The 17080-nt window shown below is 38.2% G+C and overlaps 1 protein-coding gene across 1 annotated transcript in view; it reads right to left on the bottom strand.

Moving 5' to 3' along the window:
• PTPRO (protein tyrosine phosphatase receptor type O) overlaps positions 1–17080 on the bottom strand; it is a 241249-nt gene that overhangs the window by 201887 nt on the left and 22282 nt on the right.

The raw sequence follows: 17080 nt of genomic DNA, 5'->3' as shown, positions 1-17080 counted from the left end.
TAAAATGAACATGATGCCAGTGCCGGCCTTTCCGTCTTGGTTTGAAGAAACTTTAAATGAGCAGTAATCACATTTATTTGCAAAGAGCCTTAATCCATCATGATTATTTTTTGTTTGTCAACCTAAGTTTGATCTTAATGAATCCTTTTACTTATGTAGTATGAGTCACATTAATTTTTTTTGCTAATCAGATCAAACCACTAACACATATTTAGCTTTTTGTCAAATAAAGATTCTAAATGTTGTGTTTTCTAATCCACTCTGTTGTTCTGTTGCTATTGAGCCATATCTTCTGCACCCTGAGTTTGCTCACTTGGTTTGTTGGACCCAAGTATAAGATCTTACACTTATCCTTGACTTTCATCTTATTTTCAGCCTATAGCTCCAGCCTATTAAAATCTTTTGGAATTCAGATTCTGTCACCCAACATATTCATTATCTTTTAAATCTAGGCAAGTTGAAGGAGGTGTGTTTAATTTGTAGCCTGGCCAGGGCTGCACAGCTGTTCTTCGAAAAATAGAGCATGATTAAACACCATGTGGAGGAGAGGTAATTACTTCTTTTGTCCCTGGAGAAGATAGTTTCAAAGTCTTGCAAAACTAAGATATTGAGGAAGCTCAAGGAATTAATCTTCTAAATATTTACTTTCATTCCATATTCATTTCAAACTTCATTCCATACAGAAGCTAAGCTCCGGTTTATTTTGTTAAGAGAATTCCAATTTTCCTCCTAGACGTACTCAAGGTCAGCATGGAAATTAAATTTCCACCATCTTGAATTTATAGCTAGTCCTCCCTGAAAGTTTCATTCCAATCACAATTTGCAAGGTGTTTCAACATTAGTTTAAATGTTAACCCTGAAAAGCTCAAGTAATAATAGAAATATATGTGTAAAGTTTTAAACTATTTCAATTGGAAATATTTCGGAAAATAGGTTAAGCCTTCCCGATTTGGAATTAGGAAGTTCTGTGTGTATTAGTCTATAATAATGAGAATACTTAACTCAGATTTAGAAAAAAGATTTCATGTAATTTATTAATACCTGTGAACATGCATGTCATAATTTCATTTTTTTTGGAATTAGAATTTATATTATAGGTGAAGCTACTTCTAGATTAAGAGGTCATTACTTTTGTTGTATTGGTTCCTAATTTACTAGACCTCACTCCTAGTTTCGAATTTATTTTTTAATAAATTCTTAAAACCTTATCCACTATATCATAGAAGAAAGGGCATCTGATAATAAGACACATTAATCTGAGAAAATACTTTGTAAATATCAGGTATTTCCTATTTGCCGTTCTCTCTCTAAAGGCCTGATATATTCAGAGTGCATCTAACATAAATACTTAGATAAAATATATTTAGAAGCATTGAAGAATACTTGGGCTTTTAATAGTGGAATTGCATTGATTTTTGAAATAAAATAAAAATAAATGTGACACTACTATTCAAAACCTGCCATTTAGCTTTGATGCATGACCAAGAATGATGCATATGGACGTGAGTCCCATTCTTTATTTATTGTCCAACCAGGGTTTCACTTCATTTTGCATGGTTTTCTCAATAGCTGCTGATATCTTTCACAGTTCCTGGTGAATCCAGAAGCCTCGGGGAGGTTCAGGGTTGCTTCCAAATTTTGGAGAATCGGATTCGGTGGTAGTATGTGTTCCAGTAACAGTAACATACACAGACACGGAAAGGTCCCCATAAGTGAGGGCCCTGGGATAGTTTGTGCTTATAAGTTATGCCATTCCGGAAGAGCTTGCTATGAGAAGAGGGTTAATTATTCTCCACATAAAAGTTTGATTTAATGTTGAACATTAGGGGCAATATTATATATTAGAACACAGCACAGCATCCACATGGTGACAAAACTTCAAGAATTTTGTTTTCTTTTTAAATTTGCCAAACATCCACATAATTACTTTTTTTTAACTCATTCATTCATTTGCGCTTTTCCGAAACCAACTCTACTGCTGATAGTTGATCCATTCATTTGACACATCAGAATAACTTTTTTTTTTTCCTATGGCAGATTCAAGATTCATTAATAGAACCTCTGTTAATGAACTTTGACCAAAAAGTCCCATTCTTTACTGTTCTGAGTTTCTGAAGCAAGTGATTCCCAAACTATTGAATGTTTTTCACAAGTTCTTTCATATTGCTTTATGCTTTTAATCTATATGTTATAAGTTAAAATATATGTATATGATGAAAAAGGTAACAAACTGTTTAAATCCTGTTGGCCAATAACCTGTTGATTTGGGGGGGGGGGTTGTTTCTGCTACCTTGAACAGTACTTAGAACAGAAAATTTTGCAATTTTTCTTTGTCATGAATATTCATTATGATTTTATATTATTTGTGTTCTTTGACAATGGATATAAAGTATATCATTATATGCTTGGAAATGTATCTTCTATGCTATCACCCAAAATCTTCCATCATTAACCTCAGATCTCTCTTTCTTCATTTTTATATGTTTTGAGTAGTTACTGTTTGTCAGACAGGAAAGATTCTAGGTGCAGAGAAGACAATAAATAGTGAGCCACACTGATAAGTTTCTTCCTTGCTGAAACTCATATTTTGATGTAAATACGTAAGTAAATAAAATGCTTCCAGCTTGTGATTCATTTTACAAAGGATGTAAACATGATGCCCGTGATTTTAGAAAAGTGATGAGGGAGACCCCACTTTTGATGGGGTAGTCAGAAACAACCTCTTTGACTCTGTTGATTGTTAAATGGAGTCTTGAAAGATAAAGAAAAATGAGCTGATCACTTGAAGAGCTGAAGAACACTTGAGGCACAGGAAATAGGAAGAACAAAGGCTCTGAATAAGGAAAATGTATGGGGAATTGCAGGGACTATTTAAAGGTCAGTGTGGTTAAAACAAAGGTGGGGGGGCGGGGCATGGTACAGGTGAGGTTAGAAAATGGAAAGACAAACTGAACTAATAAGAAAGTCCTGCGATGATGCTGGGCACAGGATCAACATAAAAATTAACTCTGTTCCAATAAATCAACAAAAACAAATGAGAAAAACATGATCGACAGCAACCAAAACATTTTAATACCTGAGAATAAATCAAAGGCACTGAAAATTAATAAAACAATCATGAAGGGCTTGAAAGAATGCCTAAATCAATGGAAAATATTTCTATGCTCATCCATGGATGAGAATCAGTATTATAATAAGTGTTAATTACCCCCTCCTCTTTCTATGTATTAAAATACAATTTGCCTCTAGTAAATGTACTAGGCATCTTTCTTTCAGAAATAGTAGGTTGGAGCTTCTGGAAAATACATGCTGTTCTTGCACGTCACTTAAAGCAAACTTGCTCTGGAAGACAGCTCAGTTTCAACTGAGGTTTTATATTACAGAATTTGAGCAAATCCTGGTTGCACCTGAAATTCAACTTTGAGTGTGCAAGACTATGCAATGCGCATGATCATTTTATTTTTTATTTATTTTTTAAAAATTTTTTTAAAATATTTTTATTTATTTCTGAGAGAGAGAGAGAGAGAGAGAAACAGCATGAGCAGGGGACGGTCAGAGAAGGTGGGAGACACAGAATCTGAAAAGGCTCCAGACTCTGAGCTGGCTGTCAGCACAGAGCCTGATGCGGGGCTCGAACCCACAGACTGTGGGATCGTGACCTGAGCTGAAGTCGGAGGCTTTACCAACTGAGCCACCCAGGTGCCCCAGCACATGATCATTTTAATCTCATTCCATAAAATGTATCAGGAAGGAGTGAGGAAATGAAAGTGAGGCAAAAATATCAAGGGGCTTTTAGGAGATTCATGTGAACTGAGCCTAAAATCCCAGGCAGATGTAACTAAAACTGAACAGAAGTTCTGGCAGCGATAAACTTTCCATGTTGGCCTGGGATTTGTACCTTCGCCGACGACTTCTGTTCACATTTTACCAGCAACATCAGTGACATGAACCAACCAGTAAGAGATGCAGTGAAGTGAGGCAGAAAGCATATTAGATCAACAGATGGGAAACCTGGATTTTTGCTCTGTCTCTGCTTTGGCTACCGTGACAACTTGGATAATTCGTTTAGTGCAGAGCTCCTTCCTTCCACTGATGCACCTTGGAAACTGGATTAGAGGCTGTCTAAGACCTCAAAGCCTAACTGAGCAGCGTTGACTGCCTGAAACAGGAAGGAAGCCAGGTTTCAGGCCTCGCCTGAAATGCGTGGAGACTTGGGGGAGTCGGTGGGGGGTAAGGACGGAGCTGAAAAATTATCCCCACCGACATCAGGTAAGGCGAACCCAAGAATGAACAGACTGTCTTCATTCTATGACTTCCATTTTCCTTTCAACAAAGTCAATCCACAGTGAACATCTGCTGGTCTGAAAATATTTTCTTAATGTTCATTTTTATTTCGTTTAAACCATCCAACATATTGAAATGAGTCAGTCAAGCAATTGTGTGCTGCGGAAGGCAGGTTGAGTGGAAGAACCCCTTGAGCACAGTCTGAAATAATCACCCACAGCCATCAGCTGTTGACAGTAGCAGTCAGAACCCATTGGCACACAGTAATTAGAGATGGAGAGGCACAATTTCAACGAACATGTTCTATTATTAGTGTATTTCAGCGGCAGAGCAGCTAAGAGAACAAAGGCAATTGCTTATCTGCTTATAGTGAATTACTTGAGACAGCAGAACCTGTTTATACTCTGCACCAGGCTGGTGTTCACACCACACGCACTGCACAAAACTGCTGTCACCAAGGTGACAGCCACCCCCACGGTGACCGAGAGCTATAAACAGTGGAATGAAGACAACAAGAAAGCTTGAAAACAGTACTCATCCACAGCCTTGACCGTGACTCTCTAACCCAACCGCACACCCTATCTGCCTAACATCGTACAGAAAAGAGAAAAGACGTGCGAAAGGAAAGGATGATTTAAAAAAAATAATCATCGGAAAGAAATTTTTTAAAATAACAGTTTGAGCAACTAATACATTTAAGATTTAAACATGAATTATCCCATCTCATCCTCATAGAAGAATGAACAGACATAGAGATTTTTAAGTGTGTGCTCAGGGTTACGAGGATGATAGCTTAGTGAACATTCTGGTCACTGTACCATTGAGCTATGAAAGGCAGATAAAGAGAACAATGTCCTAAGGAATTAAGTGTTGCTTCATTTCTAGTCAGTACTGTCTCATACACATAAACATTTAGAGAAAAATGAACTGCAGAGCCCAGGGATAGACATCTTTCCATTTATGGGCATTGCTACCTATTGTCGAAAACAAAAACCATCAAATAGAAAACATGTTTTTCCACATTGTGAATAGAGCACCAAGGAAAAACATTTCTAAAAAAACCCTATTTTTTAAATGTTTATTTTTTATTGAGAGACAGAGAGAGACAGAGCAAGAAGAGAGAGAAGAAGACACAGAATTCGAAGCAGACTCCAGGCTCTGAGCTGTCAGCACAGAGCTTGACGTGGGGCTTGAACTCACAAACCGCGTGATCATGACCCGACCCAAAGTGAGACGCTTAACCAACTGAGTCACCCAATCGCCCCCTAGGATAAACATTTACATTGGGAGTAAGTTCTTTGCATAGAATGGAGAGGAAAATTGGGAAAAAATAATTTAATTCTTAAAGGTATCTTTAGAAAATGTATATATATGGAGCATTTCTTTCTCCAAGACCAAGTCACATGCATGAGATACTATTTGGCATAAAGTTGGTTACTGTGTGCCATGATTTCTCTATACATGTTACACGGATTGTATTTAAATTTCCTTCGGCTGATTAAAATTCTGAATTTTTGCTTTATTGTAGTCGTCGTTAACATCTATAAAATTTTGACGCCAAAAAAACCAAAGGTTACTTATTAATTCAATGAGTCTCTGAGCAACATTTTCGCCTATAACAGCATCAGGCAAGGCTCCAGTCACAACTTACGCCTGTCATTTTCTGTAATTAAAAGTACACAGTCATATTTATGCATTCTGCCTCCTAGCAGCTGCAGTTAGATTAACTGTGAACAAAGAAAACATTTTGACACAGTTAATTATATGGTAGTTCTCCTTTGCTAGCAAATACCAGCTACCTCCTCAAATGAATAAAAGCACTTTTTTGTTATTTTTTATATAATAACATAAATAACCAGGGAAAACTTCAGTTTATACTTACAAGGAGTTTTTTTTTTTTTAATTTGAGAGAGAGAGAGAACACACACACACACACACACACACACACACAGGCGGAGTAGGGGCAGAGAGACGGAGAGACAGAATGGCAAGCAGGCTCTGCACTGTCAGCACAGAAGCCTGATGTGGGGCTTGAACTCATGAACCATGAGATCGTGCCCTGAGCCGAGAGCAAGAGTTTAAGACTTAACCGACTGCACCACCTAGACATTCCTACTTTTGAGGAGTTTTAATCCTAACACTTCAGTCTAACAAACTTTATATTATCTGGTAACTTTTAATGATGATACATGATTATCAGATTAAACAGATCTGACTCAAAAGTTCCTTCGTCGGGCAAGATTTCAAGCATTGTTTTTCCAAGCATTTTTTTTTAACTTCAGATGAGGAGAAAGATATGAATGGGATTTGTTTTCACCTTTGCAATGCATTAGCCATCACAAATAAATGTCTATATCCCTTGTCCTGTACATGAGGGCCATGCTGCTTCTCAGGAATTCCCACTGGGCAATACATGTCCTTACTAAAAGTGTTTTCTTAATAGTGGGAACTAAAATTGCCAAGCAGGAAATGTGCTGCTTCTAGGCAGAGATAGGAGGTTTGCAGCTGAGTCATCCCCCTATGATGGTGCATAAACACAGAGATCAGTGGGAGAGGGAGGGCATAGTTTTAGTTTATTACATGAAGCCCAAAGCGACCTGTGAGTAAGGATGAGAAAGCTTGTTTTCGGTCACTACCTTCAGTCCTTTGTAGGAAAAGAGTGCTGGGGGTAAAGTCATGAGTACTGTGGAACATATACTCAACCTGACCTGCAAGAGGTCCATCTCAGATGACAGCACTGGAAGGAGACAGAGGGAAATGTCACTCAACATGAGTCACAGATGCCTTGATTTCAAAATTCATTGTAATCCACGTGCTTCTCTCTTCCTTTCTCTTCCTCTACAACCTCCCTCTCGTACATGCCTTTACTGCTAAGACTTTCAAAAATAATACAGTTGGGTAGATCAGTATAGGCTCAAGGGAAATGTATTGAGGAAAAATAGGCTGAATGGTGAGGGATGGCTGTGCTTGTAACAACATGCATAGAGGGTTTTGGTCTTTAGAGATCCTTTTATATAAAACTCTATTAGGGGCGCCTGGCTGGCTCAGTCGGTTAAGCGTTCGACTTCGGCTCAGGTCATGATCTCACGGTTCATGGGTTCGAGCCCCATGTCAGGCTCTGTGCTGACGGCTAGTTCTGAGCCTGGAGCCTGCTTCAGATTCTGTGTCTCCCTCTCTCTGAGACCTTCCTCTGCTCACGCTGTCTATCTCTCACAAATAAAAAAAAAAAATAAGAAATAAAAAGAAAACCTACATTAAAATAGACAACAATATAACTGTAATTTACTTAGTGTATATGAGAATGGGCCTTGGAGTCCATCCTACCTGCTTGGTGATTTCACATCTCTGAGGATTGTTTTCCTTGTTGGCAAAATAGGGGTCACTTTATGTGTGTCATGTTGTTCTGAGTATTCAGTGAGACAATGTATGCAAGGTGCTTGTGATAGCACCTAGCAAGCCCTCTTTAAATGGTCCCTCTTATTATTACTCAGTAATAAATGTGCACTTTACAATGGAAGAGAAACATAATGCAAATATGATTTAATTACAGAAAATGACAGGCGTAAGCGTCGACTGGAGCCTTGCCTGATGTTGTTACCCCTACAGTTAAATGAAGGCTTGCAATTCCCTTAGATGACTGAAACTACTTAAACTTCAACATGTTTTAGCTTTATGCAGTGTGTGTGTGTGTGTGTGTGTGTGTGTGTGTGTGTATGGTGAAACAGACTTCTATGTCTAATGGATATTGTAACCTGCATATGAATGACAGTATTAAGATGAGTGTCTGGAAAATATGCTTGTATATGTGAGAAAACACACCTGGTAATGATGCCAGAAATCAGATCAGGCTGAAAGCAAACAATGTCTTCAATAATCAAAGTCCTTAGGAAGTAGATAATATATATTTATTCCTAACACATACTTCTGGATGACTGACGAAAGCCTACTCCACAGAGAAACTATTAAGGTTCTGTGTGGATTCATTGCTATGCTAAATGAAGGTAACTAAACCTGTTTATGTAAGTTCTTTTTCCAATCCATGTATATCAAGGCTGAATCACATTTCCTCTGTCTCTGGGATGATTTGAGTGGTACAGCTTCACAATGGCAGAAGACACCCCGTTCCCTCTGGGTTTTCACACCAGAAAATCCATCTTCTATGCCTCCGTCCTTGGTGTTCACTCCTCTGAAAATAGTGGCTTCTGTAGCTACCAACCATGAACAGTTCTTTTCCCTAAAATTGGCACTCAACTAATTTGGGAAGAACTGATAAGTGTTGGTAGCTGGTCAAGTGGAAGGAGCCCTGTAACACACTCTCCCTGTTGCCAGGTCCATTACGGGGGCTACATGCTGGGCTCAGCCGCCATCAGGTGCTGCATTGGGCAAGAGCCAAGAGCCAAGACTATGAGATGCTTCCTCAAAGCATAGGCTTTCCTCTTCCCTAGAGGGAAGACACATGAAATGTGCTTTGCATCCTATTTAGTGTGCAGAGTATCCATAGTAATTTGCAAATGACATCTTTCCCCTGAAGTTATTTAGGCAAGTTTCAGTATATGTAGACCTGCTGAAATATGAGTGTTTGAATGGGGTGGAAAAGGTACATTATAGGGGAGATAATCTCTAAGGTGAGCAGGGTTTTTTTTTTTTTTTTTTTTTTTTGCTGTTGTTGTTAAATCTTTACAGGCTACGCATTATGGACACTGGACTCAAACCAGTTTAAGAATAAAAGAGACTTATTTTCTTTCATATTGGAGAAATCCAGTCAGGCATGATGGGGTCAGGGTACTTAAATTATGTGATCAAAAATATTTCTTCTCTAATATCTTTACTTTCCTCTCTGTTACCCTTATTATTTATCATGTTTTTTCCAGGTGGTAGAAAACTGTCCCTAGAGAGCTGAAACTTTTGTATCCTTTCATTGCCTAATCTTAGGAGTCTCAGTTTGTTTGTGCTTCTATAGTCTTTGAAGTGGCATACACTGAATATTGTTCTTTGGTTCATATGGCTACCTCTGGACCAATCTTTCTGTCCTAGATAATTGGATACCCTGACTCCCTAGTCTGACATGTAACCATATAATGGGGACAGGGGTCTGGCTGCTCCCCACCAGAATCGCTTGGACTAGAGAAGGAACAATTTCTAGAAGAATATAAGGGACAGATTGCAAACATTTATTGTAACGTGTCATTTGTAAATTAAATTTGGGACTTGAGAATTTTTTTATATGTTCAAAACCTGTTTCAAGACATCTTTTGCCTTTATCTCCAGGGTGACTATGAAGCCAAACCATTCGTCTTGTACCCTGGAGACTACAGCACTTCTACGAGATGATTTTTGTCAAGTTTTTGAATCCCAAATCTAGAAGGTCTCAGTCTCCCCAAGTCCCTCATACAGCGTATTCTGTGCAAGGAACCCTTGCGGCTGGTAGTTTCTCCGGCCTCCATTTTGTATTTCAAGGCTAAGATAATGAGGAAGGAAGAAAAAAGAAATCAAGAACTCTTCTCTGAGAGCTCATATGCTAAGAGATCCAGTTATGAAGTTGTCATAGTGAGCAAAAGAATGCCAAGCCTTGCAGCTCAGTGGGCCAAGTTCTGTTCCAGCCACATGTCTGTAGCCTCCACGGATATCAATGGGAGTTGTGTGTGTGTGTGAACTGAGCACAGAAGCTGGCTGTGTATAAATAGCTCTGCAATGGTGAAAATCTCTTCTTGTGTGTCTGGTACAACAGAGGTAGTCTTTTGCAGTTAGTGCCTGCTTCCCCCTCTAATAAAGTAACCAGGCAGTTTCAAGAAATTCTATCCCAGAATATATGATGGCAATTCTTTCATTTAAAAGATTTTGATCGGGAAACAGGGAACAGGATTTGTTTTAAATTCCTCTCCCTTTCCGCTAGCATACTCAAGCCAGATTTAGTGATTCTTTGCAAAACTGGCCTTCACTATTCCTTTGGCTGAGCTGTCAGTCTGCTAATTGATTGACACGCAGCTAACTGGAGGGGTAGAATGAGAGTCGATATGTTCATTAGGAGATGAAAAAGTTACCTAAAGCCAAGTGCTTACTTTCACACTGGCTGCCAAAGCATGAAGAGTCAGAGCGGAAAGTCAGAGGGGCTTTCATGGGAGCAGGGCTCTGACCCCATCAAGCAGGACACATGGGTGGGACCCCCGGACCATTGGTCACCTGCCACTCTTCCATCAGCCTCAGTCTGACACTGATCACACCGATGTGAGGCTGGGCCACCTCTTAGCCTCAGGTGAGAATTTCTTTCAGAAAAGAATTAAAGATAGACTTGTACTTTTCCGTTAGAGTCTGGCTGGCTCAGTCAGTAGACTATACAGCTCTTGAAGAGTTAAATATATACCTGTACCTGTCCATTAGAAATAGGAGATTTCTCCAAGGTTTTTATATGGAATGTTCTAGTCTATATAAGTTATTGACAGATAGACGATTTTCAAATGCCATCTTCAGCCCATGCCCTAGTTCTAAACTCCAAACTTGTATCTAATGGGCCTCTGGAAATCTCTGGATATCCTGTTCACACCTTAAATTCATCCAAAGTTTAACTTTTTTTTAATTAAAAATTTTTAATGTTTTTATTTATTTCTGTGAGAGAGAGAGAGAGGGAGAGAGCGTGAGCAGGGGAGGGTCAGAGTGAGAGGGAGACACAGAATCCTAAGCAGGCTCCAGGCTCTGAACTGGCTGTCAGCACAGAGCCTGACACAGGGCTTGAACCCACGAACCACGAGATCATGAGCTCATGACCTGAGCCGAAGTGGAACGCTTAACTGACCGAGCCACCCAGAAGTCCCCAAAATTTAACTTTTGTTTCACCTCACCCCTGTTCCAGAACATTTCTACTATGGCCTCTACCTTAGTTAGCAGTGCTATCTTTAATAATTCAAGTGAGAAGACTGGTAGTTGCCCTACCTTCTTTCTTCTTTGTCACCGCACCTAATCGAAGCTTAGTTGATCTTACCTATTGAATTTCTCCCTATCTTTTCATTTTTGTCCCCTGCTCCTTCCATGAAAAGCGAATTAGAGTGAGGTTTTAACTCTACGAATATCAGAGTTTGAATTCCATTTTTGTTACCTCTCTAGGGGGACACATCATGTTGGAGGGAGCCCTGGTTTCTTCACCAGTGAAATGGAGATAACATCTACTTCACAGGACTGATAAATAAGGATTAAATTATATTTTATATGTAAAGTTGTGGTATAGTTGCTGGCATATAATAAAGCTCTCGATAATGGTAGCTATTATGAAGCAGACACTTCATTTTTTCTTGCGAAGAATATTGTAGCCGACTCCCTGCATACAGCCTTGCATCTTCTCTGTTCTATACTTTCTAAAATGCAAATCCTTCCACATCACTTATCCAGAAAATATTTTCTTTATGATAAAGAAGTCCTTGTGACACTTACCCATCTATTTACTCCCCTCAAAATGCACCATTCCTAGTCCAACATTTTACCAACTGGTGTTCCATATCTTAACCATCCATCCAATTGGAAAACTAGTATTTATCACTTAAAAACCCATCTTAAAATTGCCTCTTCTCTGAAACTTCCCCTGATCCCACTCCAAATAAAGGTGACTCCTTCCTAAATTCCACCATTATTTTTGAAGTATAAAACTTACATATTTCTATTATAGGTTTAATTACACTGAATTGGCATTATTGCTGCATATATCTGTTTTCCTGACCAAATTGTTGTGTGGTCTTCAAGAATGCCTTGAAGAAGAGGCCATAATTAAGGCCATATTGTTCTCTCCCAACAGTTTAGTCCAGTGCTGTATTTCTTTTCTATTATTGACGTAGCAAATTTTACAAATAAAGCAACATAAAACAACACAAACTTAATATGGTATAGCGCTAGGTAAGAAATCTTGTATGCATCTCACTGGACTAAAGTCAAGGTTGTTGGCAAGTCTTCCTTGAGACTAAGGGATTCTAAGAGAGAATCTTTTTTGCTCATTCAGGTTGTTGTCAGAATTCAGTTCTTTGCATCTGTAGGACTGAGGTTTCATTTCCTTGTTGGTTGTCAGCTGAAGACTGTTCTAAAGAATGCCTGCATACCCTGGCTTGCCCTCCTTCCTTAATCTTCAAAGCCAGCAATGGCTGAGTCTCTCTGAGTCCATCCTGATCTATTCTTCCACTTTCTGCTACTTTTATGGACTCATGCATTAGATTAAGCCCAACTGGAAATTCCAGAATACTCTCAGTCTTGTAAGGTCTTTAATCTTAACCACACCTGCAAATTTCCTTTGTCCTACACGGTAACCTTCTTATAGGTCCCATGGTTAGGGTGTAGACATCTCTGAGAGACCATTATTCTTCCTATCAAAAGGGCCTAGCATATTTTCAGTGATCAATAAATAGTGCTTGTCGAATGAAAAAATAAATGTAGGCAGATGGCAATAAGTATGTAGGTCTTTTGATTATATTTCTGATTTTTATAAGGCCATAGGTGAGTTAAACAATTTGATATTCTTATCTGATTTACTTGCCATAATTTTTATAAGAATACTAGATATAATGTTCTCTAGATCTTTCTTTTTCATGGAACCAAGGGCCATGGCAAATGAATTATATCCATCAGATCAAATGAATCTTCCTATAATCTCTGATTTATCATAAATCATAAACATTATTACTAAGGCTATTCAAGACCCATCATGAGTCTCTTGTACTTTTTGTGACTACTTACAGAAAGACTTATCATTTATACAAATTTAATATGACTGCATACATTTATCCAAAAGGTACTTGAGCGTCAAGATTGCCAATCTTTATGAAAGGTAAAGAATAGTGAACAAAATATGGTGCCGCCTGCACAAGGTTTACAAAGTAATTGGGAGACAGATATAATATAAAAGTAGTAAAGTCATGGTAATTACAGTGGAATTAAAAATTTTAAGAAGATATGTTCTAAGACAATCTCTTTCCTCAAGAACTTGATATTACAGTCTGGTCAGGAATACAAATATAAGGACAAATATTGCCACTACGGTGCAACTAAACCAGTAATAGACATATCTTCATGTTACAGTGACGCACTAAGGAGGAAGGAGTCCACCACACTTGGAATATGGCTGAAATGATTTCAAAGAAGTGAAGATTTTTGAGTTGTGTCTTGAAAAAAACAAGACTTTTCCAGATGGACATGGAGGGATGGAGTGGAGTTCTAGGGGGAAGGGAAAAACTTAGGCTCTTCTCCCAGTTTGGAGGCGAGAAAGTCAGGAAGGGATTTGTGGATAAAGGGTCATCAGTGCTAAGACCCAGAAGATGAGTACGCGGTAGTTGGGTTAAGGAGGGAGTGTAAGAGAAGGGAATTTTCCAGGCAAAGAGAATGACACATTCAAAGGACTGGAGGATGGTGAGAGTGAGTGTCAAATATGAAGAACTGAGAAAAGTTCAGAACGACCACGGCGTAAAAAGTGAGGGGTTAGAAGAAATGATACTAGAGTAGTCACAAACCAGAACAAGAAGGGACTTTAAGCCCATGAAAAAGTGTAGATTGTATCCAAGGAACCATGGAAAGCCATTTATGTGTTTTAAACAGAAAAGTGAAATGGCAGATTTTCACCTTGCTCAATTCCATTACCTCTGACTAACTGAATTAGTTGGAAGTTCTCCCAACCCACACTAAACTAATCTCCCTCTACCCTCTCGTTCAAAAGATTCCTCTTTAATCGATTATCTCATTTCTTCTTTTTCTCCACAACAAATAGAACATGCAAGATTCCTGGGAAAGATGGGCTGATGTTCTTCTAGTCTACAAAATCACACATAAGGGGAGCATTAAACTCGCTTGGGATCAATATCAAATTGGGTTGAGCAAAGGCTGTTCCCTCGAGCTATTCCTGTCTCTGGCAAGATGTGGACAATTTCCCATGGCTCTGCATCTGAGAAAAAAAGAAACAAACCTCCACGGATAAAAAGTATGCGAATAAGATGCTGTCATAGCCAAGCTGGGGATGGGAGACAAAGTAACACATAAGATAGAATTTTGAAAACTTAAGTAAAAAGGAGACTTGAAATAAAATTCCTGGAGGGGAAGTTCTAATGTGATATGGTTTGTGCTTATAATGGTACCACATGCATGGCAGTCAACTACTGCTAAATGAGAAGAATAGCTTGGTAGGCACTTTGGCTTACTCTTCAAAACCCGGACTTAAGAATATGGGCGGTTTCTTTGTCAGGGAATACAGAGGCAATAAAGCCTAAACGTCATCAAGAAAGAGAAAAGAGAGCAAAAAATTGGAAGCTAAAATCGAATATGTTAAAAGAAAGATGCTCAAGGCACCAGAGAAAGAAGACCTATCGTATTCTTCAACATTTCTGATTCATACTTATTCTTTAATACTAAATGGCTAGAAGAATTCATAAAATTTATGAGAGGGGTTCAGAGGAGAAAAGCAGGAGAGGGAATGGGGAAATTTTTGAGGTCATCTTTGACCTCTAAGCTGGGAGAAAAAAAAAAAAAAGCCCTTTCCATGTCTTGTCCTTCATGACTTCTCTAGTGCCTCCTTGATATTTATGCCAAAAAGAAGACAAAAAGGGCTTGAGAGCCTAGAGACAGGCAATACCTTCTGAACATACAGTTATTCTACAAAATAACCAACACAGACAATTAAATTTCTTGTTATAAAATATAAACAGGTTGCACTCCAGATTCAAGCAGATATTATCCCACCCACAGAGCCCAAGACTGTGTAGTTATTTTCTGATGCTTTAGTGTATATTTTCCAATGGTTTGTATAAAAAGAAGAGGAAGAAAGAAGAAGCCTCTCTCTATATAAAGTGTAAATAATAAAAGTGTAGACCAGGGAGTAGAGAGGGAAAGATGATGTAGGAAGAGAAATTATAGAAAGATAGGATAAGAGGAGACTGGTGAGATTATACAGTTGAATCAATTCTTCTGTGTCCTACAACACTTTAGTACCAATGGAATATGTATCCAATCTCAATCTTAGAAAGGAGGTGAGCAATGGTGAACTGGTGCTCAATGTCATGAGCTGTGGAATTCTTCCTGAGTAGAAGCACTGTATCAAAGCATTCCCCGATTTATCATGGAGGTTGTTGCCATTGAAGTGAGAGGTTGGTATGCTAGGCCATCTGGTGAGATGCAACTTGTCAATCTCCCAGATGGTTTGTGAAAAGAGGGAGACTTGATATTGAACTGAGATCAGCATATGAAAAGAGCCATGAAATCACAAACTTAAAACCCATTTTTTTCACATAGTATTTTGAAAGCTTCAGTAAGGAAATCGTATATGAAATTTATCTGAAAGGTCATATATAAGAGTTTTAATTTATAATATGAAGCCATTTCAATAATATTTACTACACTTGCTTTCATCTCTTTTAATAAGTGTTGTATTAATGTTAAGTTACTGAGTTAAGGGGAGCCTGGGTGGCTCAGTCGAAGCGTCCAACTTCGGCTCAGGTCATGATCTCACAGTTCGTGAGTTTGAGCCCCGCATCGGGCTCTGTGCTGACAGCTCGGTGCCTGAAACCTGCTTCAGATTCTATGTGTGTGTGTGTCTCTCTCTGTCCCTCCCCAGCTCACTCTCTGTCTCTCAAAAATGAAGAAACGTTAAAAAATGTTACTGAGTTAAGAGGAAGAAGTTGCTATTTTTTTTTACTGATTTATTTGCACCTATCCAAGTTTTATAAGGCTTCTGTGGAAGGATGTCTAGGAGACTTTGGTTATAATTGAACTATCTTAATACAAGCATGCTGTAAAAAAAAAAAAAAAATCAGTGTCATGTTTGTGAAATACTTGAAGACGATCGACATTTTTAATTAAAATTTCCAAATAAATGTATCTGAGAACCATTTGGGTTATGCTCACTAATGATTCTTAAAATGGTGTAATCAGCAAGAATTATACTTGCAGTATAACATATTTCCCATGTCCATAACTCTGGGATTTTTTAACATTAACAATAATTAAAAGTGGGAACTTTGAAATGGTGTGAGTTTATTTTTTTTCCAAGAAATGAAGCTTGGTTTTCATATTTTATTTATTTTATTCTTTTTTAGTTAGAGCACAATGACTCTATAGACTCACATAAAATTCCCCGTCAGTTTAGGATATGTTCATGTGAACAATAAAGCTTTTTTTTTTTGACCTTTTTTTTTTTTCTGAGAGAGAGACAGCATGAGAAGGGGAGGGTCAGAGAGAGAGGGAGACACAGAATCCAAAACAGGCTCCAGGCTCTGAGCTGTCAGCACAGAGCCCGACGTGGGGCTCAAACCCACGAACCATGAGATCATGACCTGAGCCGAGGTCAGCCACCCACCCGACTGAGCCACCCAGGTGCCCCAATAAAGCTTATTTTTAAATTTAATTTTGAATTCATGTAAAATGGCTACTTACTTGGGACATTTAATGTAAACTGTAAATATTTTTGAGATAAAAAGAACTTTAAATAATTTGCACCAATTCCTCAACCACTAAGGGATTGATAAATAAATACTTGGGGCACAGTATCAAAAAAGTATAAATTACGTTTTGACCTTGTATCTATTTTCACATTCAATTAAGATGCCATTTTTTAAAATAAAGACCAGAAAATAGACTATTTTCATAATCATAAATATTTAGTAAATTTTATACATTAAATCATACCAATAGCATAATCAAGCTGTGATTATAGGTGACTCAAAATTAACTTGGGTAGGGCAAACTTTATTTTTTAAAAAGAAAAAGAATATATGACAGTATTAAATACAATCCTCCATGTAACACACTATACACATGGGCAGGTACACATAAATGTGATAAA

Source organism: Hyaena hyaena, unplaced genomic scaffold, assembly GCF_003009895.1.
Source record: "Hyaena hyaena isolate Hyena2069 unplaced genomic scaffold, ASM300989v1 scaffold_247, whole genome shotgun sequence".
NCBI classification, from domain to species: Eukaryota; Metazoa; Chordata; class Mammalia; order Carnivora; family Hyaenidae; genus Hyaena; species Hyaena hyaena.
This window is presented reverse-complemented; position numbering and strand designations above follow the sequence as displayed.